Source organism: Sphaerodactylus townsendi, linkage group LG13 (assembly GCF_021028975.2).
Source record: "Sphaerodactylus townsendi isolate TG3544 linkage group LG13, MPM_Stown_v2.3, whole genome shotgun sequence".
Lineage (NCBI taxonomy): Eukaryota > Metazoa > Chordata > Lepidosauria > Squamata > Sphaerodactylidae > Sphaerodactylus > Sphaerodactylus townsendi.
Window position 1 is genome coordinate 16,462,972 of NC_059437.1, and position 24,680 is coordinate 16,487,651.

A 24,680-nucleotide genomic window follows, 5' to 3' on the forward strand; every position below is an offset into this window, starting at 1 on the left:
GCAATTGTTTTATCTAGGGCAGAGGTCTGCAACCTGCAGCTCTCCAGATGTTCATGGACTACAATTCCCATCAGCCCCTGCCAGCATAGCCAATTGTCTATGCTGGCAGTGGCTGATGGGATTTGTAGTCCATGAACATCTGGAGAGCCGCAGGTTGCAAACCCCTGATCTAGGGGAACTGCTCTCTGACATCTGGAGACTTGATTCCTGGAGATCTCCATGGCCGACCTAGAGATTGGTCATCCTGTTTACTGGTAACATTGCAGACCTGACCCAGATATCTTAGCCTATATGACATCCACTTCATCAGATGCATGAAGTGGATTGTGAGATGGCAGCCATGCTACTACCATGGTTTACAGAGGCAGAATGGTAAGCAAATCCTCTGCAAGCATTATACGTCAGATTCTGTACATATGGCTTGTTGAGTGGATTCCTACCTTTGGTGCAAAGGGTGAATTCAGTGCTCTTCAAAACAGAAAAGGTAAGCAATTTTTTTTTTGCATGAGGACCTGCTCCTCAAGCTAAGACTAGAGGGTTTTTTTAAAAAAAGAAAGAAAAGAAAATGCATTTATACCTTTCTGTTGTGCCAGTTCATATTGCCAAGAAAATGTTTGATAATATTCTGTCAGCAGGAGCCTTTAAGTATTCATAATGGAGAAAAATGTAAATGCTGATTAATAAAACAGTTCAGAGATATCTGATTTATAAACTCAGTCTGTGAGCAATAACCAAAACTTATTCTAAATAAATAGGATTTCCCCCATTAAAAGCAGTCTGCAAGCAGGAGGTAAACTCTTAAGTAACCCCCAGTAGTAAAAAGCTCCTTGATTTGCACATCCTCTAAACAATCCGTCTTCCTGCCCCCAATAGGTTTTTAATAAGTCCTTTGCTTATAAATCTGTCATTCATATTAGTGTGCGCTTTCTAGATACCCAGCTGAGATGAGCGCTGCTACAATGCATCTTTCAAGTGTGGGACCCTGAAAACTCTTTTCAATTTAATTACAAGGAGAAGGAGAACTGTGAGGAACAAAAGGGGGAACGGCATAGAATCCCATTCCCTCCATGACAATCTGTAGGGGATCTGGTTACTTGGAAGAAAGATTAGAATAAGGCCTGCCCTGGTGGCTCTTCAAATATAAGATCATAACAGCGTAAGGGTGTCTGCTGAGGCTGCAGTTCTAACAACACTTTCCTAAGACCAAGCTCCAATAAGTAAAACGGGACTCATTTCTGATGAGACTGCTCTGACCTATTCCGGAATTCCCCCAGCTTTATTCCATCACTCTTCAGATGCTGCACCACTACAATGGAATTTCTGTCAGCAGTCAGTTCACCGAAGGAAAAGAAGAAGACCTAACGTGAGATGGATTGACTGTACAGGGAAAGCCATGGGCCTGTACAGGGGAAGCCATGAGCAAAACTGTTAGCAATAGGACATTTGGGATGATGTCGGCTCATAAGGTTGCCATGAGTTGGAAGCAAGTTGTCGGCATTTAACAGGGGTCTCCAAACTTTTGCAATTCTGACAGAGGGTGGTGGGTGCAGACACAAAATGTCTGCCACTGAATGTCAGCCTGACAGACAGGGAACCCAGTTGTAGGGGAGAAAGGGGCAATTTGAAAATATACTGTGGAAACAGAGTAAGGCCCCTTCTGCACACGCAAAATAATGTGTTTTCAAACCATTTTCACAACTGTTTGCAAGTGGATTTTGCCATTCTGCACAGCTTCAAAGAGCACTGAAAACAGTTTGAAAGTGCATTATTCTGCATGTGCGGAATGAGCCTATGAGAGAGTAAAACCAACACTGTAGTGGCAGCTGTTAATCAAACAACATTATTTTAATCTGCACAGCCTATCAGAGGTCATGCTGGTCCAGAGTCTCACCTGTCCCACCCAGTTTTTAAAGAACACTTGGGAAGCACCAAAAAATGTGTTCATAGGTACCATGGAGCCAATGAGCACCATGTTGAGGACCCTGATCAAGTAATTCCAGCCTCAATCTGGAATTATTAGACCACCTGTTGCTGTTTAGCCATCAGCCTACTTTTCCCCCTGTTGGTTCCAAGTAGTGGACACCTCTCCAGCCACTGTGACTGGACTTTATCAATTCTGATACTTTGGACACACAAATTGTCCAAGCAGATTGTGCAATCTGCAGCTACTGAATCCTCAGTCCTGTTGAGACAATCCTGACTCCAGATTTCCTAAATTTCCTGTTACATGGCTTCAAAATCTCGAATGTGCACCTGAAGGCACAATTCATCTGTGACACAGGCATCATAACAGATAGGCCTGTCAGGGGGGCTGGGATTTATCCGTAGGGTCTGCACTGTATTTTACAAACATCTCTGTCTGTTAATCAGCATCCTGTGGTGAATTATAGTGCAATAGAGGAGCATGTGACCTCTCATTTTATCTTTCAGCCCTAATGCTCAAGCTGACAGCACTGAGAGGATGACACACGCCTGAAATTCACGGTCGCTGTCCAGGAAGTGACAACAGATAAAAAACTTCCCGACATTTAGCGGAATCTTCAGTGATGTCTCTCTCTCCCCCTACTGAAGCTTACTACATTCACGCCTCTCGCACCTACCCACTTTCACCAGTAAATTTGTTCTCTCATCCATTTCTGACATTTTGAACACAGTTTTTTTTTTCTCCTCATGAAATGTTATGATGCACTTCAATGGGCTTTTGAAAAGCAAGGCTGCTGTTTGAGATAATGTTTGTAAGGACTTCCTAATATAAGGTCTCATTGCATTTAGGAGGTGATTTGGCATTCCCAATATGGCACCATCACCATACTTTAATCATTTTCTGAGATAAAATCTGGAAGTGGAAATCTGGTGTATTGCTGGTGTACTTAGTCATAAGTGCTTCCATTTGCCATTTGCAAGTACCTCATGATTTGATACTGAATCCATGTTCCTCATTAGGTAATTGTCTGAAGCAAAGAAAGGGCCAGTATCAAGGTTTGGTTTGGCCGGCCAAGGCCCCCAACTTGAGCAAGTGCTCACTCCCAACCGGAGACAACCAGATTGGTCTCCTGTTTCCTAATGGAAAAAAAGCTGGTGGCCAGAATAGAATGGCAATAAATGACGTTCATTTACTTTCTCCCCAGCATCCCATCAATTGGACCTTCAACATGGCAAAGACTTTGAGGGTGACTTCTCACTTTCTACTGGGGGGAACGCTGGAGGTAGTGGAGCAGGGAATCACATTTCTTTTCAGTTGGCCCATATTCCTGGGGCCAAAGAAATGTGGAAAGTTGCACTCTACTTGCTGCAGTGAAGCTGCAGTTGGGAAAATGGATGGCAGCTTCAGTGGAGGGAGTGGTAAGAAGAATAGCCCAAAACTTCAAGGACACTACTACATGTATTTCCTCCACCCCTGTACTATTGGTAATTTATGCATGTGCTACTTATCTCGTGATTGTTTGCTTAACAATTAGTTTTTCCTGTGGTTTTTTTGTTTGCACAGGGATTCTCCTCCTGCCAAGTGTTCCTAGTTGAACCAGTCCATCATTTTGCCCACCCACTGCTTCCTTGTTGGGAAGGTTGACTACTGATTTTTTGGGGGGGAAGGGGGTTTGCCATCTCTGGTCTAGCCTTACTTTGCTAGACCGTGTACATGTCATGTTGTTTTCACTGGATCTATAGTTGCAGGGAGAGACCATCAAAGGAGTTGTTGTTGTTGTTGTTGTTCTTCTTCTTCTTCTTCTTCTTGTTGTTGTTTAAAAAAACTTCTGACTTTTCTGAAATGATGACCTGAAGAGTGGGAGGAACTGCTGTGGTGTGAACAAAGAGAGGCAGCAAGGAGCAGGAAAACCTAAAGAAAGCCTAACACATATGGATCTCCTTCACTTTCTCTGCAAAGGGTTAGGAGAAAAACACAGACACACTTTTTGAGATCTTTCAGAAACCACAGGGATCCTCTGATCTGAGAGCATGGTGAGTTCCAAAGAGGGGGAAATGTGTGCAGAATGAGAATCCAACCCGAAGGAAATGCATGCTAGTGCGAAGGAGACAGAAGTATATAAATGGCCTTTGCTTATTATTCACTAGCTGAGAACCTGAGTTCAGAGTAAGTCAACAGACAATGAAATGGTGCAGGGAGGCACTACTCTGCCTGCCCTGCTGCCCACCCCCACCCCCCAAGCCACTGAGGAAGCTGACCTAGATTTTCCTCTTCCATTCTGAAAATATCTGTCACCTTTTTATTCAGTGCTTCTTAGAAGGGCTTAAGGCAGTACGCTTTCTGTTCTATCTTTACAGTGGTGATGAGGGAAAGGATCAAGGCCAGCTAGAGTAAGGGTTTAAATTCAGGTCTTCCCAGTGCTAGTCCAACATTCTATTCACTACACCACACTAAGCTACTTCTTCCATTCAGGGGTGTGGGGGGGAATGATGTATCTGAATATATTCTAGTGTTATTTTCATAACTGCTGATATATCCTATAAGCTTCAGTATCCATCTTTGAGCCTTGTTCAAATTGCTCCTAGGGGAGATGTCCTTATGGTCCACACCGCAACAATCCTACTGAAGTTTTCTGAGAAAAGGGTTCCTTTTTTTAAGCTGAATAATACTGCATAAGCAAAACAAGAGAAAATTAGTTCATTTCACTAAGTGCTGTAAAGAAAATGAGCTCTCTCTTTTTTTTTGGCCAAGCTGGTTCCCAACGGTAAACATTTACTCATTAAAAGGAGGGTTGGAATTATAACGCCAGTGACTTGGGAATATATCCAGTTTATAACCTCTTTGCTGTCTAGTATTGTTTTAGCAAGCCTGATAACACAGAAATACTTTAGGTAAATAACATCAGCATCTGCATAGCCAAACATATCAAATCCATCCAGAAGCATGCCACTTTGCGGCACTTTTGGGACACCATAAAATTCCTGCCATTGTAGGATATTTGATCAAATGCCATTGTAAAACAAAAAGATAAGTACTTTTTTTTCATTTTGTAGGCATGCTCTGAACTATCTGGTGGATGGCGGCAGTTTATAGGGATGAGCAAATATTCCCTGCTTCATTTTTTAAAAAAAGATCTTTCTTTATATTTCTGCCAGTGGGTTCTTCACTTTCTGCGGTTGGTTTTGAAGATTGTGGTGAGTGGTGAGCATGTTGTATGTGGTTTTTTTTAATGCAATTTATATAGTACAGACTTGACTGGGGGGCATGAGGTATTTCAGGAGGGCATTATTTGAAAGTTTTACTGCACACATGCACACAAATCACCTTCCAGAATCTCTAAGGGACTTAAGCTGGGCAATTTTCCACAAGTTCTTCTTTCAACTCATTCTAAGCTGCTTTAAACTTTTCATACTTCCTTGAGCATACCTCAGGCCTTGTCAAGTGTTCTGAATTTTTTGCAGAGGGGGAGGGAGGGCAATTAAATTTACCAGCCCAATGTTGAAAACCAGCATGTTTTAGCAGTTAAGAGCAGGTGGACTCTAATCTAGAGAACTGGGTTTGATTCCCCACTCCTCCACATGAGTGTCAGAGTCTTATCCACTGAACCAGATTTGTTTCTTCACTCTTACATTCCTGCTGGGTGATCTTGGGCTAGTCATAGTTCTCTCAGAACTCTCTCAGCGGCACCTACCTCACAAGGTATAAGTTGTGGGAAAAGGAAGGGAAAGGAGTTTGTTAGCCACCTTAAGTCTTTTTACAGGTGAGAAAGGCAGGGTATAAATCCAAACTCTTCTTTTGTTCATATCTGAGGATTCCCCTGAGTGTGTAGGTGCTCCACATCTAGTCTGCACATGGCTTAGGTTCTCATGAGTGGCACTCGTCACCAGGAACATCAGGAGTGCCACTGTAGTCTGCCCAGGGCCTCTCTGTAGCTTGTGATCCTGTTAACCCACCATGGTATACATTTGGGACATTTTGTAGAGTTGCACAGGTAGCATGACTTTACAGCACTTCTGATGTTTTGCAGAGGGTAGGTTGTGCTGAGAGACTGCTGTTCTCTGTGTCACAAAATTCAAAGCCTTTTTCTCTCCCTTGCCTCTTCTTCAAAATGCTCAACAGTAAATAAAAATACCGTTTGAAAAGTCACAATGTTTGGGATTCATTTATTAGAGTCAAACATCTGGAAGAAAAAAACAATTTCTCAAAAGAAATCAGCCAAAGACACAACAGAAGAAAAATTCAAATTTAAGAAAAAAATGTGAATGAATATGACAGGAATGTGACATTCCTTTCAGGTTATTCTTTTCCCCTTGAAAACCTGCCTCTTCTTTCAAAATTTTATTTTATCTCACAGACAAAAGAACTTGGAGGACATTTGCCTTTGCTATCTTAAAGAACGGCAGCCTAGATCTGGCAACTGATGTTGCCTCGCATCTTGATTTAAACAGAGTCCCTTTCTCTCTAATCTCTGGCAGAGTCTGATAGTACTGTTACATTCTACATCATTTATAAGTACCAACAAGAAGCCACCATCGGGATAAGATGGAAGGACTCAAGAGCCAGGTCAGAAGCATTTCTATCTCACCTCTAAGCACACAAAGTTCTTTTCAAGTATCATTTTGCCTGTGTAACAATTCTAAGAAGGTGAGTTAGGATGAAAAGCTGGGCCACCCTGTAAGCTTTTTGTTGAGGATGCCCCAGAATTATTAGTGGTCAGACTATTCCCATGATCCTAAGGGGCAGTCATGAGAGTGTTAACACCCCTTTATTGTGTGTCCAGTGTATGTTTGGTTCGACATGGCTCCAGCAGGGACAAAATGGAATCCAGACAGAAGACAGCTGACAACTAAGGAGCGCTGATTCAAACACTAACTTCATCATTCTCCCCCACATCCTTAATTGGATGCAAGCTGTAGAACAATGGGTCTCCAGCCAGACACTACTAAACCCATGTCATCTTTCCCCTCTGAAAATGCCCCTTGAATAGGGCTATTATTAATATCCTTTTGTAGCACCCATCCCTCAATAGAGAAGTCCATTAATATTTTGCCTCACCTTGAAACAATTTCCTGTGGTACTGGATTCAAACCCAACTGCTTAATGTGTCTTTTTGTTAAGACTGGAGACTACCATTCAGAAGTCTCTAGAAACATACATCACATTCTGATAATCTCATCAGCACACTGTTTTCAAGAATATCACTGCCTTGAGATACATTTTACCCTATAAATTAAGAACTAAACTGCACTTGCATGGGTGGTGTTTTTCCATATAGCCAGTTGGCTTTCTTTGTCTTCACATCATTACACATTACTCTCTGCTCCTTGGTCTTCTGGACAGGTAATGTATGACCTTGTATGTAAGACATTTCCCTATTTGCAACCCTACTCCACTGTTTACTTTCTTAAGCTCTTTTTTTATTGCAACACCCTTGTGATATTTTCCTCTTGCAATAAAAAACCTCTTTTTTGGTCAAAGTTTACCTCATAATTTCTGGGTCTGGAATCATAAAGAAGGATCCTGGTATGAATTGGTGGAGGATCCCACTGTTTCCCACACTAAGGCTGATTCCGCATGGGCCAAAAACAGCAGTGTGAAAACAGTGTGAAAATGGTGTAAAAGGGTTTATACTGTTTTCATACCACTGTTTTTGGCCCATGCGGTATCAGCCTGAGTCACACTGTGACTCACACTGAGTCACCTTCTACTCTCAAATTCCCTTAAATTACCTATTCACAATTACCTATTTGGTTAACAGAATTTCTGCCCACAAATTCAAGTTACAGAACCTTCTCCTCAGGGATGACCATTTGGTAAAGCAGAATGGGGGAAAAAACCCTGAAAACAGCCATTTTGGCTTCAAGGGGTTGCCATGTAATAAACCCACCAAATACCCTGGAGTTTCCCTGTAAAAAAAACAACAAATAGCCTTTTGTAACTGCCTGGGGGGGGGACTGATCCTGCAGGGAACCCTCCCCTGCTGCCTACAAAGCAGGTTCCTGCTTTGCAGACAGTGAGGCAACCGGCAGAGTGAGGCAGCCGGCAGAGCTGCCTGGCAGCAGGATTCCCACCACTTGCAAAGCTGGTTTCAGCTTTGCAAGCAGTGAGGCTGGTGGCAGGGCTGCCCAGGGGCTTGGGATTAAATGGATCCGATCCTATAAAGCTTCAAAGCTTTGTGCTGCAATTCTCTAGGGTTCGTGTCTTTGTCACTACAAGGACATGACCTCCCCCCACCCCCCCAAAAAAATAAAAACTGATGAAAATACAGCTCCAGATGGTTTGGCTGGCAAGAGCTCAGAAAATGCCACTGAGGAAGTCTGGGAGGTATGGGAAACATCATAAAGAGATTGGACAGCAGGTGAAAACATTTTCACAAAAGAATTGCTAGGGAACAGCACTCAAATAAAACGTTTTCAGGCTGGAAATAAAATGTTTTGGCCTAAAAACATTATGGAATCCCATGGGAGAAGTGTTTTGTCCTGCCTGAATATTAGGTAGAATGGACCTTTGTCTGCCCATACAAGTAGTCTCTGTGAACTGAACTCCTTCATACCTTTCGCTCTCCAGGGTGCTGAAAACTATTCATACCTGCATGCTTTTGTTAGATGTTCCAGTCCTTCAGAGAACATTGGTAAAATGCTTTTTCTGCAATACTCTGAAAGCTAGCCTTGCCCTTCCTGACTTTTTTTTTTGCTGTTTCAGATAATTTCCATTGACAGTCTTTCCATTGAATCTGAAAACGATCCAAATAATTTTAATTACACTCAAGAGACAACGCCAAATGCTTTACTGATATCAAAATTTGTACTACGGCTCCCACGTCCTTAGCAAATTAAAACTCACTTTAAATTGAAAAAAACCCACCCTGAAAACTAAATTAAGTAGATAACGCTGATGGGAGCTGAAATACCTCAAGCAGATCCAGCACTAAAGATGAAGCATGCCTTGTGAAGCAATTACAAATGAATGCTTTTCCCTATTCCTCTTGTTTGGAGTGAAATACAGTCATCTGGTTAGGGAGATCTGAAGCCTTTGACTTCCAACTGCTAGCTAAGAATAGTGGCTTATACGCGTCTTCTATTTTCTTCATCTCAGCTGGGGGGAATAAAACTAGCTGCACAGTTGTGGGCCATAACTAGCACTACAGCATGGATAATAAAGCACTACTTATGGTGCTGGCACCCTTACTTTATCAATGGCATACTGGCCTAGTGGTAACATTGCACACTAGCAATTCTACACACTACAGCTTTCCTCTTCCTTTCCTTTCCTTTCCTTTCCTTTCCTTTCCTTTCCTTTCCTTTCCTTTCCTTTCCTTTCCTTTCCTTTCCTTTCCTTTCCTTTCCTTTCCCTTCCCTTCCCTTCCTTTCCCTTCCCTTCCCTTCCTTTCCTCTTTTCTTTTCTCTTTTTTCTATTATTCTCACTGTTATCCTTTCCTTTATTTCCTTTCCCCCTCTCTCTGTTCCTTTCCCTCCCTTTCATTGAATGAGCTGAAAGAATGGGAGCTGGATATTTGGCTGTTTATACTAAATGAGACGAAGGAAATGGAATATTATGGCACCAATTTTTTGTATCAAGACAGGTGCCTAATAGGCTAGGTATTTTAGCTGTTTTTAGTTGATTTATAGTATTGATTATGTACATTGTATTATGAACACTGTATTTTACTATTTATGTTGTGATGGGCCCTGAGTCCAGCCTTTGGCTGGGGTAGGGCGAGATAGAAGTTGAATTAAAGTAAAGTTGAATGCCTCTCCCAAGAAAGAAGCTGCTCATGTCTATTTTTGATATGCATCAGATCTACACCAACTAGTTGACAACCCTGGGGGTGGATTGCTAACCAAGCTGCTAATGACTACTTAGTGTGACCCAAGAAGGAGAGGGTTAATGCACTGAAGGGGCCTGGCTTGTTCTTGAGCATTGATTTTGGGGAAAGGAAAAGAGTGTCACTTCCTGGATCTGAGATGCAGTTAGGGGTACCACTGTACTGTTGCTGCAGGTACACAGATCAGACCTGACTAGCACTGGCACAGGATGAGACAGTTGGTATACCAACTCTATGCCAAACACAGTCAGCTGACCATCCACTTTAGAAGCTTTTTGGAAGTGGGGTCACTTTGTTTTGGGCAGTATTGGGGAAGGCCTCAGTCTGTGTGCCTTGTTCGCTTGCCCCCCAAGGTGAATAAGTAGGCAATGTGTAAAACAGGGTAGTGAACTAGATAAGCCACTGATCTGTTCCCATGGGGCTCTAGTTGCATTCTGAAATCCCTAAAACTGACTGTGGATAACCTCACACCTCTTTCATACTGACACTGTCTCCCGCTGGACAGATTGGGCTGTGGTGTCCCCAAGGCACTAGCTGCTCCTGGCAGTCATTCACATGCATACAATAAATAGTTTATATCCTTCTTACTTATACGGGGGGTACGTATTTGGGGGGTACCAACTTTTTCTATGTAGGGAAAGTTAAAATTAGGAATTATCTTCTTACTTTTGCTAAAACACCATCCTCTCAAACTACACTTCCCTTTGGCAGATTTCACATGGGCCCCTACAGTGGCATCCCACTGGCATATATGATGCTGGTGGAGCCCCAGGGCCATTCACACACTGAGGTGCAAGTGGCCCCAGAGTGACCGTGGCCTGCAGGGGTGCCTCCGCATGAAGGCGCCTCCATTTTCTTTCCCCACACTTACCTTCTTTCCCTATGGAACTCCGCAGGGACAAGGAGACACTCCTATGCTGCCCTCCAACCCCTGGGGGTTGAAGGGCAGTGTGGGTGTGCCTTTTCATACCTGCAGAGCTCTGCAGGGAAAGAAGGTAAGTGTGGGAGGAAATGGAAGTGCAGAAAAGTGGCACCTCCAACCCAGTGCAATTCCCACAGCGCCAGCAGGGAAACATTGTTTCCCAAAAGCCTTGCTCACTGAGTGAGGCAGGGAAACAGTGTTTCCTCCTTGGGGGGGGGAGCATGATGCTGCCTTGTTGTGGAGGCAGCAGCCATGTGGAACTGTGTTTTTACCATTCCAGGGGCATTGTTTTTGGCCCATGCAGACTCCATCTTTGATTTCTTGAAGAAAGATCTAGAAAAAAAGAGTACAGCCCTCTTCACCCTTTAAAACCATTATTTTCCCAACCACACTAAGACAGAAGAGGAAGGAAGAGTCACAAAAAGCCTACAATCTCAATTTTTGTTTTGTATCATGTGATTTGGATGCATCTGTTTCTAAATACAGGAGACGGCAGAGTTGATCCATCTACCGGGTATTGTGATCAACCTCCTCAATGCTAGATGGAGTGTTGGTTAATTAGCTTCTAGGAGATACAGAAAAGCAGGGGAAAGGATGATTTAGCAAGAGTTCTGGAAGGAACATATTTGGAGCGGGGAGTTAGAAAATAAGCACCACTAAGAATACCACCACCAATCTGTGCAATAAAATACCAAGAGAAGTTTCAGCAGATTGGGAATATAGCAGTTAAATTATTAACACTGCATCCTGATTAAAGGGTAATTCTCCAGTGCTACAGATCTGTACTAGTTTACTGTGTTTTTCCCCAGCCAACTCAAATCACTGAAAACCTAGGCAAGGAGTATCTTTGGCATACCCTCGATTATTCTGAATACCTGATTTGTATTAAACAAATAGCCAAGCTCCAATGCACAGTTTGTATGCATGATTTAGGTCAGTCATGAATATGAAAAAAATGAATGTTGTGTTACTGTTGGTTTGATACTGATAAAACATGTTTTATGATTTGTGTGGTATTGATGATCTCATGGTTATTCACATGTGCACAATTTGTTGAATCATCTCAGATGTAAATTTTAATGCAGTGTTGGCCCCGCAGGTCTGTGTTTGCAAGTGAAGAATGGTTTGTAATCTTTTCTTTCAGCCATGATGTGAATACTTGAGCAGGTAGCCCATAACAGATACCCCCTGAATCTGACGGCATTCAGTCTTAGCATCTCTTGTGGTTTTCTGGATCAAATGCCCTTAAATACAGCCTATAACACAAACAGCTTAAAAACAGTACTTGAAGAATTTTCTCCCATGTGAACCTGCCCTGTTTAATGATCATCTCAGAGGCCCACTTTCAGGTACCACAACCATTACAGATTAGGCGACTGGTAAACATATTGAAATCCTTTTCAGTTGTGGCACAAATATGGTTAAATTTATTCCCCAGACAGATGCAGATGCAGATGCAGATGCAGATGCAGATGCAGATTCAGATTCAGATTCAGATTCAGATTCAGATTCAGATTCAGATTCAGATTCAGATTCAGATTCAGATTCAGATTCAGATTCAGATTCAGATTCAGAAGAGGAGGAGGAGGAGGAGGAGTTTGGATTTACATCCCCCTTTCTCTCCTGCAGGAGACTCAAAGGGGCTTACAATCTCCTTGCCCTTTCCCCCTCACAACAAACACCCTGTGAGGTAGGTGGGGCTGAGAGAGCTCTGAGAAGCTGTGACTAGCCCAAGGTCACCCAGCTGCCATGTGTGGGAGTGTACAGGCTAATCTGAATTCCCCAGATAAGACTCCACAGCTCAGGTGGCAGAGCAGAGAATCAAACCCGGTTCCTCCAGATTTGATACACAAGCTCTTAACCTCCTATGCCACATTATTTGCATTTTTGTACCAGTTAAGGGAGAGCTGGCATGGTGTGCTGGTTAAGAGTGGTGGACTTTAATCTGAAGAATCGGGTTCAATTCTCCACTCCTCCAAATGAAGCCCGCTGGGTGACCTTTGGCCAGTCACAGTTCTCTCAGAACTCTCTCAGCCCAGGCAGAGGCAAGCAGTGGCAAACCACCTCTGACTGTCTCTTGCCTTGAAAACCTACAGGGTTGCCATAAGTCAGCTGCAACTAGATAGCAAAATCACACACATTAGTTAAGACATTCTTTTTCTCTAAGAATGGGTTGGTGTTTTGTGTTGTTAAATTGGTTAATGTTTATCTAATTCTGGAGCTGTTCTCCATATGGCTTTTTGCTTGTTTCATTTTATTATTACTGTAAATTGGGTTTATGGGGAGGCTTTTTTGAAGTGCAAGTACAGCCTATATCAACTCTTAAATGAATAAACTCCACACTAACTTCTGTAGAAAGGCATTTATATGCTCCAAATGTATTTGGATGTCCTGCTGGCTTGTCAATAAAAATTGGATATTATCCAGCCAAAAAGTGAGCATTCTCAAAGTAGCATCGACTTCTGCGGGTAAAATTTAACCTTAGGCTTAATTTTCCCACTGAAATCAATCTGATGAAAGCATGTTTAACCTTGGCTGGAGTATTCCAGTTTTCTGCACCCAGTGAAGTTTTTATAAAATAAAGAATGGTAAAGATCTTTCTTTTCCCTTCACGGTTTTGGGATCTCTTGAGATAGACTGGAGAGGAAACTGATGTAATGGTAAAGAAATTACTTGTAATAAATCTGTTTTCCTTTTTTATTTCCCCATTGGAGGAACATAGGAATTCAACTCCACCTCATTCAGAGTTTTAACATGGAAAACTTTCCACATGGGAAGAAGAAAAGTTTTTGAGGTTCCAAGAGACAAACTCAACTGTCTTGCCAATCACAATGGGCTCCAGAATGGGAGAGCAATTCAGTGATTCTCTAACTGTGTGGAGCTTATGCAGCACTTACCCAAATCAAACACTTGCTGCATCAATGGCACCCATAATGGGTGAAATTGGTGAGTGTGTAAGAGATAGGCAGCCAATCCACATGGGAGTGAGGGACAAACATGCACAGAGAGCAGTGGAAGGCTGAGCCGGTGCATTTGCCCCCTCCACTGACACAAGGGGCACCCCTGCTAGCAAAGGGGACAAAGGCACTGGCAGCGCACCACCCCTCAGTTCCATGGCAGTGAAACCCAAAAGTCAAGGGAGTAGGCCAGGGTGTACTCAGGAGTGAGCTGCAGACTTACACTGCATGAAAGGGTGGCATAAACTTGTGTAACCTATGAGGCAATTCAGGAGGTGGGACAGGATTTTTTGTTTCCTCTCTCTTTTGAGATGCCGAACGCCCACAGTGCCCCTCCCCAATTGGATTGCACTGTTAGCATTCTAGCCAAAAGTGGGTGAACATGAGAGAGAGGTTAGCAATCAAATACTGACATGATTTCATCAACAAATCATGACAAGTCTGATACTGTCTGGCTGTCAAATGACTGGAGAGTTTTGGAGGACATGTGACCAGGTAAAGTCAAATTTGCTGGGTGATAAGCCACTTGAAAATGTTGAATTTTCCTTATAAGAGATAAGGTGATAGTAATGTAGTCGATGAGGCTACTTCCCCTGCTAGACACAAAAGTGAACTCCACAGAAAATTTAAAAGTTGCTAGACCATTCACCCAAATCAGTTGTGCTTCAAGAAGAAGCTTAATAAGTTCAATGTCTTCAGGGTTAGTGGTATTGTCTTTGGAGATCCTCTGCAAAGTATACAGAGGGAGTAGCAGATCAGTGTCTAAGTCCAGGTCTTCATAAATTTTGATCCTTTTGTTGCCTATCCTTGTGTTGAAGTCTCCAGCTAGAATATATGTTTGGATGTGTAGCTGAGTGTTTCGGTGGAAGGTGTGTATTTTACTATAATAAAGCTGCATTGTTCCCATAAAATCAGGATTGCTTCCGCAAGTGTGTCACAGTTAGGTAGAACTGTTGATTTGATTTTGAGTTTGGCTTCAATAAAAAGGGATAGCCCTGCTTGCGGGCAGACCTTGGTGTTAGTTTTGTAGGAAGGTAAGCAAAGTGTGACATATCCTTTAAATTGAATCTGGTCCATAACCCAAGTTTCTTGTAAAAGAATGATACATTTCCTCAAATAGTTTTCAAAGTCATTATTGGCTATTTTGTTTTTCCAGCCAGCTATATTCCAGTTTACATTGTTAATACTTCAGAGGTAAGTAGAGAGATAGTCCTGATGTCAGTCTACAAAAAGTTGAATCAAAGAGTTGTCGGTGTCACAAATGATGTATCACTAATAGGTGTTCCATTTGCTGTTCCTTTATTTTCAGCGGGATCTGTAGGATTACATAACATCGTCCCCCGCTCTGAGGATGTAATCTCCTCAATAGCTGGCATAGAAGAAGACTTGTGATACAATTCTGCTAATTCCTGGGCCCATGATTTTCCTCTAAATTGAGATTCTTCATTGAAATTTAGTACTTGGAGGACTTATTAATCTCTGGGTGGATTCCCCAATTCTAAATAGTCCGTCTCTGTTTATATGGCTTCTATTTTGCATTCCATTTCTATATATTGATTTTTATCCCATAGATAATTTTGTAGCACTTCTTCCTAATCTGATTTGTCTAATTTGATTACTCTTTGTTCTGATGTTTTAATCCAATCCACAATGCAGACCAGGCCAGTTGGTTAATAATATAGTTTAATATTGGATACAGCTAGTCCTCCTTTGGTTTTCTTTTTTTGTAGAACTTTAAATAAAAAACTTGGTTTCTGTCATTCCATATTTACCTGTTTATTTACCTGTTTATTTATTTACCTGTTTATTTACCTGAGCCCTTCGGGGATAGGGCGGTATACTAAATTTAAATAATAATAATAATAATAATAATAATAATAATAATAATAATAATAATAATAATAATAATAATAATAATAATAATAATAATAATAATAATAAGTGGTTTGAAAGTGCATTATTCTGCATGTGCGGAAGAGGCCTTAGACCATCTCCCCAAAGGCTAAATCTTGACCTTAATGTATTACACGATCTAAATGTAACAATTTATTGATGGCAGTAAAGATTTAGGTCTTTGTTAAATGGAAGCTATGTGCATGGTACCTATCTCTTAACAGTCTGATGTTTTGGGTTTCTTGTACATTATACCAATTTAGCTCCAAAATGCTTAGGTTTGAAGGATGTTCTAAAGTATGGTTTGCCTTGAATTTTGATCTCCAGAATCATATGATATTCACTTTTAAGGGTAAAGGTATCTTGTTACCATAGGGATAGTTTTAAATGTTCTCTTTCCTGCTGTTTCAACCCCTCCCCCTGCCCCCATATTTTGTATCACTTCTTTTTCATGTAACTCAAACCTGTGATTCTTTATTTTGTGCTATTTTTCTTTCATCTCAATACATCTTCCTCATAAAAGACAGTTTTTCAGCATTATTTGTGCTTCAGTAGATCAGCATTGTATATTATATATATAGCATTGTATATTCATATTTTGACCACACTGTATGCAAAAATACTGTGTGAATTGTGTATTGTAACTTTGTAATAAATATGCACAATATAACCAAAGCTGTAAAGCTGAGAAGACTGAATCATTAACAAAAAGGGGGGAAAGGAACATGAAATAAAATTTGCTCATCCCTAATTACAGAAGGAAGGAGAGAAGCATTTCAAATTGCCACAAAATAGAGGAAAAACACAAGCACATTGAAGCATTCAATTTTATATCTTTCAGGACAAGTTCCAAAGTCATGTGTCCTGATTTATTGGAGTGCTTATTTAAAATATGAGGATGTCAAAACACTGCTTACACAACAATTAAGTAATAAATATGGATCTGACATACGTAATTAGATTGGCTATGTATATAAATTATTGAACTACCGTAAGAATATGAAGGACATTTTTTTAGTTCTTCCAAATTAAAATATTGATATTGCAACTAGCATAAAACTGTCTTTTAAAAAGTTAAGGACTGTCTCATTATAATGGGCGTAATCCAACCAAAGGTACACACTTTGAAGCCCCACTCTATGGAATACGGTCAACGGTTTGGTTGAAACTGATGGGCCAAAGTGCTCATCTTTGGCTAGACCACTCTCAGTGTGTCTTCATCTACCATTCACAACTATTACACAGTCACTTTTTATTTAACATACTTGCATCCTGCTTTTCCTCCAAATTAGAGTCTTTCTTATGTTCTTAGGAAGTCCGTTTTGTACAACAGGAATGCTTGCAATGAAATCCCAAGTAGGAACAGTTCTCACAAATTTGAGCGGGAAAACTATAATATCTACTCAAACACAAGGTTGGTTTGATTTAGACAGATAGATAGATAGATAGATAGATAGATAGATAGATAGATAGATAGATAGATAGATAGATAGATAGATAGATAGATAGATAGATAGATAGATAGATAGATAGATAGATAGATAGATAGATAGATAGATAGATAGATAGATAGATAGATAGATAGATAGATAGATAGATAGATAGATAGATAGATCGAGGGAGGCAGGCAGGCAGGCAGGCAGGCAGGCGGCAGGCAGGCAGGCAGGCAGGCAGGCAGGCAGGCAGGCAGGCAGGCAGGCAGGCAGGCAGGCAGGCAGGCAGGCAGGCAGGCAGGCAGGCAGGCAGGCAGGCAGATAGATAGATAGATAGATAGATAGATAGATAGATAGATAGATAGATAGATAGATAGATAGATAGATAGATAGATAGATAGATAGATAGATAGATAGATAGATGCATCCAATAAGAAATGAGAACTACTTATAGTCATAGTCACATGATCCACTTGCTCTTCCTTCTCCTTTCATGCATGGTAAACTCACTGTTTAGGATTGTGTGGCTTTGGAGTGATAAGCAATTCCAGTATGCCAAGGTGTGTGCACTGAGATGCTGCACGCAGGGATGTTACCACAACCTCAACACTTCCCTCTGCTCTCATCAAACTGAAACAGCATCAGTGGGATTCTAGAATGCATGAGTGTGAGTCAAGCTGTTGAGTCACTTCCAATTTAAATCAATTCTATGAATTAAGGTCCTCCCAAATGTCCTGTTGTTAACACCCTTATTCAGGTCTTGAAAACTGAGGGTCATGGCTTCCTTGATAGAGGCAAGGCAGCTCAGGTTGGGTCTTCCTCTTTTACTGTTGCCTTGAACTTTTCCTGACGTTATCGTCTTTTCCAATTATTCTTGTCTTCTCATAACGTGACCAGGGCATGATAGACTTAGTTTTGTCATTTTAACTTCTAGGGAGAGTTCAAGATTGATCTGATCTCGAACCTGCTTATTGGTCATTTTGATGGTCCATAGTATCTCTAAAACTCTCCCCCAGAGCCACATTTCAAATGAATCAACTTTCTGCCTCTCAGCTTTCTTTACTGTCCAGCTTACATAACCATAAATAGTAATGGTGAATATTGTAGTACGAGTTATCTTGGTTTTGGATTTTAGGATAGTGAGGATTAATTAGGATTGTTTCCAAATGTAATTAATTTTAATTCAAATTAATTGCAATAACTATTCATGAACTGGGTATATTTGGTTTGATTTTGATTAGTTATCAGCATTTGCTAGTTGTTATCAGTGAGTCCCTGTGTATGAAGAACTGGATGGATTCGGCTAGAAGAAATCTGATTAAATTTGGGAGGCAGGTCTGATGGGGCTAGAAGTGTACGTTGCTTTAAAACCTTATTGCTTTTCATAAAACTCCTCTAAATCCATTTTCCATGTTTTTTAAACATGTTTTTAAAAAATGCCCAGGGAACGCACGAGTGGCAGACTCTTATCTGATGAACCAGATTTGTTTCCCTGCTCCGACACATAAAGGCTGCTGGGTGACCTTGAGACAGTCACAGTTTTCTCACAATTCTCTCAGCCCCACCTATCTCACAAGGGCCATTTCTGCACGGAGACGGAAGGGGTCGGGTCGGCGTAGAGGACGCCGACCCGACCCCTCTGGGACCGTTTGCATGAACGGTCCCAGAACCGGCTGGGACGACGGCGCAGAGCTGCGCCATCGTCAGGGTGACCTTCCTGTCCTGCGGCCCTCCGGCACATTGCTGAGGCCAGGGGACACGCCCCCCTGCCCTGCGCGACCACTCCGCAGTCACAGGGCAGAGGGGGCGTGTCCCCAGGCCTCGGCGACGCGCCGGAGGGCCTGCATCGCAGGCAGGATCGACGGGACATGAGCGAGGGGAGGGCGCCTTTGAGCCACGGGCCGCTCACATGGTAAGCGCCTCCAAGCCGCCGTTTCTTCCGAAATCCTCGCTTCCTGCTTGGTAATGGAAAACGGCGGCTCTTCGCTAATCGGGTCGGGCGGAGTTTAGGGTGGCGCCAAGCTGCGTTTTTGCCGTCCCCAGGGTGCCATATTCCACCCGTGCGGAAGGGGCCAAGGTGTGGGGAGCAGAAGGCAAGAAGTTTGTAACCCACTTTGAGACTCCTTACAGTTGAAGAAAGCAGAATATAAATCCAATTTTTTTCTTCTTCATTAGTACCACTGATAACTTTGAGAGCTGAATAGAGAATCATGCACTTGCAAGACTCAATGTCCACACTTATGTGTGTGAAATTGAGGAAACACATCCAAAGTTACACCCTCAAATCTAGGGAAAGTTAACCATCCTTTTCCCAATGCCTGCTACCTGAGATCATTTAATTGGCTGCAACAGCAGGAACTGAACATGGGATCTACTAACAAAACAGGTTCTGAAACATGCCCCCTCCCCCACTGGAGGAAACACTGAAATAACTGGGCTTTAAAATTGGTTACAACATGTCCTATGAATTTCAATAAAAAGAATAGGTGTTATTATGTTTTGTTGGATTAATGTCACATTTGATTACAAAATTTCCTTCCTCCTCTGGCCTAACTAATGGTTTGTTTTCTTTCAAAGTTTCTTGTTTGGTACATGAGGAATGGTGCTTGCAGTGCACATTATTGTTATTCCACGATGAGGAATGACGAGAGATAATTATCCTAATAACATTTCTTGAAGTTGGAAAAAAATGTATGGCTTATTTATACACTACATTAGCATTTGTCACATATGCAAAACAAGTAAATAAATGTTAAACTAATATATTACTGAAAAAGTCAATATTGATTACATTGAAGTTGAAGTGCCAAATACGAGCCTATAAAATGTGCTCCAGTCCGACCATGGAGAAAAATATTATATTCAAAGTGAAACAAATTGCTAGGCTATAATTTAATCACTTAGTCCATTGCAATAATATTTTGCTGTAATTTATTGTGTTTCTACACAAACGCTATTTTTTTAAAAAAACCTGCACATTACCAATTCAGCAATTATGGCTATTGTAAGAATGACATTACAAGAACATCATTGGGATAATTAATTTATCTTTTAAACTAATGGTTCATTATTTGAAAACATGAATCATTTTGTAAACCTTCCCTACACTTCTTGCCACCATTCTTCAGAGCTGAACAAACAATAATGGAAGCAGACTCACTTCAGACGGAGGATTCTGTATTGGAAAGCAAGGGCAACCCAGTCCAGTCCAGAACCTTTGTTAGGCATATAATCAAGAAAATGTCAAACATTTCCGGATACATTAAAAAAATCACTCATTGTTACATTGTAAAACACACCTTAAAAATAGGGCAACTGCTTCCGAAATTTCTACATTGGAATTATTCAGGAGCTTAAACATTTTTTCTTTTATCGGAGAATAGCGTGAATCCTGTTGGGAACAGTGCCCACAAGTCAATTCTAAAGTTGTTATACTTTGAACAATACAGCAAAATATGAGAGATTGAGTCCGATGTATAGGGACAGTACCGGCATCGACGTTCGTTGTGTGGAATACTGAGAAAGCGCCGGTGGAGGTAGACTGAGGGAAAGGAGTTGCTTCTTGCTCTGGTTATGACTCTTGTAATCAACTAGTTGTTCCAGATATACAGCTAGGCTTGTTTTCTGGGGAATGATCCTGAAGTATAGCAGGGAGCAAGAGCTTTGCGCACAAGGGCAACCCATATCCTTTCTTTGTGGATTTTGATTGGACTTCTGTTATCTAGCCCTGGCCTAGGTAGCCCAGGCTTGCTGATCTCATCACAGTTCGGAATGTAAACATGGCCAACACTGGCTAGTATTTGTATAGCAAAGCTCCAAAGAATACAATGGTTGAGATGCAGAGATAGGCAGTGACAAACCACCTCCACATGTCTCTTGTCTTGAAAATCCTGCGAGGTTGCCACAAGTAGGCTATGACTTGATGGGGGAAAAAAATAAAAACCTTGCTGTCTAAATTCTTGCCTTGTTAATGCATCATTTACAGTGTGATCCTAAATTGTGTAACAACAAAGAACCTTTATTGGCATAGCAATATTATATACACAAGTCCCCTTAACCAAATAGAGGGAGACAAAAATAAATATACGGGAAAACAAGGCTGATGTTCAGGATTTGCTCCTAGCGTGCTGTTTCATATACAAAACCAAAAATTTGGCGACTGCATCGTTTGCGTCACTACTGGGGCTGTCCAACAGAAAGATAATCTTTTGCAAGTCAGATGCATACCCTTTTTTGAGTAGCAAGGATGACAAGTATTTGACTCTGGGTACAGCATAAAGTGGACAATAAAATAAAATATGATCTATAGAGTCTACACAGTTCCTGTTGCATATGCATAGCCTTTGGTGGTAAGGGGTTTTAGTGAATCTCTCTGTTGATACGGCTGATGGAAGGGCATTGCAACGGGCCAACATCATTGCTCTACGGAAACTGGGCCCAGTTATCTGGTGCAGGTATTGAGCCCCCTTATTGCCAACGTAAGTGATACCCAGAGCTAAAGGTGATCCTAAATTGTTTGGCTCAGTATCCTATTCCAGCCTATTCCGTGGGGCTTTCTCCCAGGAAAGTATTTGCAGGATGGCACCATGAATGATAAGCCCCTAATCTGCTGATCTTCTGTGGAAGATTTCTGCATGGGATAGGTTCATTAGAACATTACATAGAATTTCATGAGATGAGGATTGAAAACTGACCCACACCTACTTGCAAAACTCTGTGTGATATCTGATTGCTTACAAATAACTAGAACCTCTGCTGCTTAGAAGATGTAGGGTGACATATGTATAGTTATTCCCAAACTAGGACACTCATAACAATCCACATATGCCAATGGGCAGCTATAATTATCATACCAGATTATTAATTGTTCCACCATCACTCATGTTGTAAGAACCATTTCTCTGCCTTCTTGGTGGCTGCTACTGTATCACGGAACGGTATTCCAAAGGATGTGAATAAGGTTCCATGGCCACCATTACAAGGATCTCAGAAGTTCTTTAAAACTGAGCTTTTCCAAGGCGTTTTGGGTGGGCAACAAATAACAATTTACTTTTTATCTTTCTGTTTGTATTGTGTTTCTGCGGGATTAGTTTTGAGCCTGTTTTTCAAGATGTAAACCCACTTTGAGACCTGCCCATTGGGAACAAAGTTGAATAACGTTTAAAAAGAAATATATCAGTTGTATATGAGCTATTTCCCCAAACCTATTTGATGCTGCTAAAAATATACTGAAACTAAAATATAATAAAATCCCTATTCAAGCAACAGAAAGCCTCAATTATAGTGACAGATTGCTTTCCAGCATTTTAACCACAAGCCTTCTGAAAAAAGCTTGCTATTTTTAAAAGTATGTTGGACTTCCTCAGGCAGGCAAGCAACTCCAAGCCATTTGGACCATCAAAGGGAAGGCCGGGCCATCACAAATACCAGTCACATTTGCCTAAATGTTTGAACAAGATTTTTTGTATTTGTTTAAGACTCATTCCGCACATGCAGAATAATGCACTTTCAAACTGCTTTCAGTGCTCTTTGAAACTGTGCGGAATGGCAAAATCCACTTGCAAACAGTTGTGAAAGTCGTTTGAAAATGCATTATTTTGCGTGTGCGGAAGGGGCCTAAGTTTGAACAGTAGTGGGCAATAGGAACTCAACATGAAGTACCCCCTGTCCCCACTGGGGGCTTCACAGCCTGAATATGTGTTGGTTGGTGTTTGACAGTTGACAGCATTATGTGCTTTCATGTTTGAATGAGTCAAAATCAAAATAAATTTGAATGTAATGTTTTTTTAAAGATTTTTCATGTTCCAAGTGCAAATTTCCATTTTGCACACAAATGTCTCTTAATGGCCAAATTGGAAAGATTTGCCTAATATTTCAAGAATGTGTTTTCTTCTTTTTGCAAACGGACCCAGGGGCTGTAGCTCAAAGGCACAACATCTGTTTGCTCTCAGGTTTAATTCCTGGAAACTCCAGTTGAAGGAATCAGGCAACAGGTGATATGTAAAACCTGCCTGAGACCTGAAGAGCTGCTGCCGTCTGAGCAGCCAATACTAACCGTCATAGAATGACTCAGTGGAAGGCAGATTTGTGTTTTCATGTGACCTGAACTCAGTTGAACTCAGTTGCATCACTGCTATCTAGCATGTTCAACTCTCGGGCCTTAATAAGCCTCAAAGAATGTTTCTGCTTCTCAGCATTTCTGGAAACACAGTCATTTCATTACACTCTGTATTAATAATGCACTGTGTTTAGGGCACAAAAGCAACAGTGTATTGACTCATCAACACACAGCATTCCTACAATTAGAAAATTTATCTAATCTGCATAGACAGTGAGAGTTCAGGGACTAATTCATACTTCTTTTAACGGTCTTTTCATTTACAGCTCGGCATGAGGTGACAATGCTGGCTGGTCGTTGCACAGCTCAAATTTGATTTTCTATCATCTCCGCATATGGTGTTATCATCACTACATGTTCCCCATGGGAGCCATGTACTCAGACTGGAAGGCTCTTGGTGTGAGAAGCAGCACAGACAGTCCATACTGTCTAGCATGCCCTCTCTGGATGGAAGAGAGGTTCTCCACCTCGCCATTTCTGCATCATCCAAAATCACCAGTACATATAGCCTTCTGTTTTATAGTTAAGTTATTTTTTTGAAAAAAATGTTTACTTAGGTCCTTCTTTGTATCTGGAGAATTTCCCCAAAAGCAAAAATAATACACTGTTCTTTGCTTTATTTCTGACTTTTGTGCAGAGCAGTATACATCTGCAGCTTGATACAGCTTTTAGTTCTGTCATTTAATATGTATTTCCCTTTCACATACACATTATGTTACCAGTGTGTCAATACGCTCATTGACAAAACACTGGAAAGAAGCAGTCTTGATGTGGCTTTATGGACAGTTGAATCTAAAGTCTTGTGGTTGTTGTTTTAGCAATGCAGAGAAGGACATGCATGTCCTAGCAAAGCATTGCATGAAAAGAATGTTGACACAGTTATGCTTACATCTCCATCAGGATTGCTTTTTTGCAGTGTTGTATGTGCCTACTGGGGAAAGAAGAAGAAGAAGAAGAAGAGTTGGATTTATATCCCTCCTTTCTCTCCTGTAAGGAGACTCAAAGGGGTTTACAAACTCCTTTCCCTTCCCCCCTCATAAGAAACACCCTGTGAGGTAGGTGGGGCTAAGAGAGCTCAGAAGAACTGTGACTAGCCCAAGGTCACCCAGCTGGTATGTGTGCTGGAGTGCACTGATCTGAATTCCCCAGATAAGCCTCCACTGCTCAAGCGGCAAGCGTGGAATCAAACCCGATTCCTCCAGATTAGAGTACACCTGCTCTTAACCACTGGCCACTGCTGCTCCTAGATGCAAGCAAATTGAAGAAAGGTGCAAGCAAATTGAAGAACTGAAAACTACATGACACTGTGTGTGATCTAGTTCTAGAATTAATTTTTAGAAATTCTCCTGGTTGAAACTGAATTAAGGGACAGTAGTACTCAGGGCAGATAGAAACTCTGAACCAATAATGTAAATCAATGAGGAAAATCTTATCCATACACATATCCACCTCATAGCTTCATATGTAGCACAGTTGCCATCTTCTTTCTGGATCCTAGCTTAATTTCAGCAAAGTCTCTGGACAACATTCTCTATAAAGTTTCAAAGCTTTTTTTATGGTGTATGATAATGACAAAGTCACTGTGATGGCCCAATATACCTTGCAGAT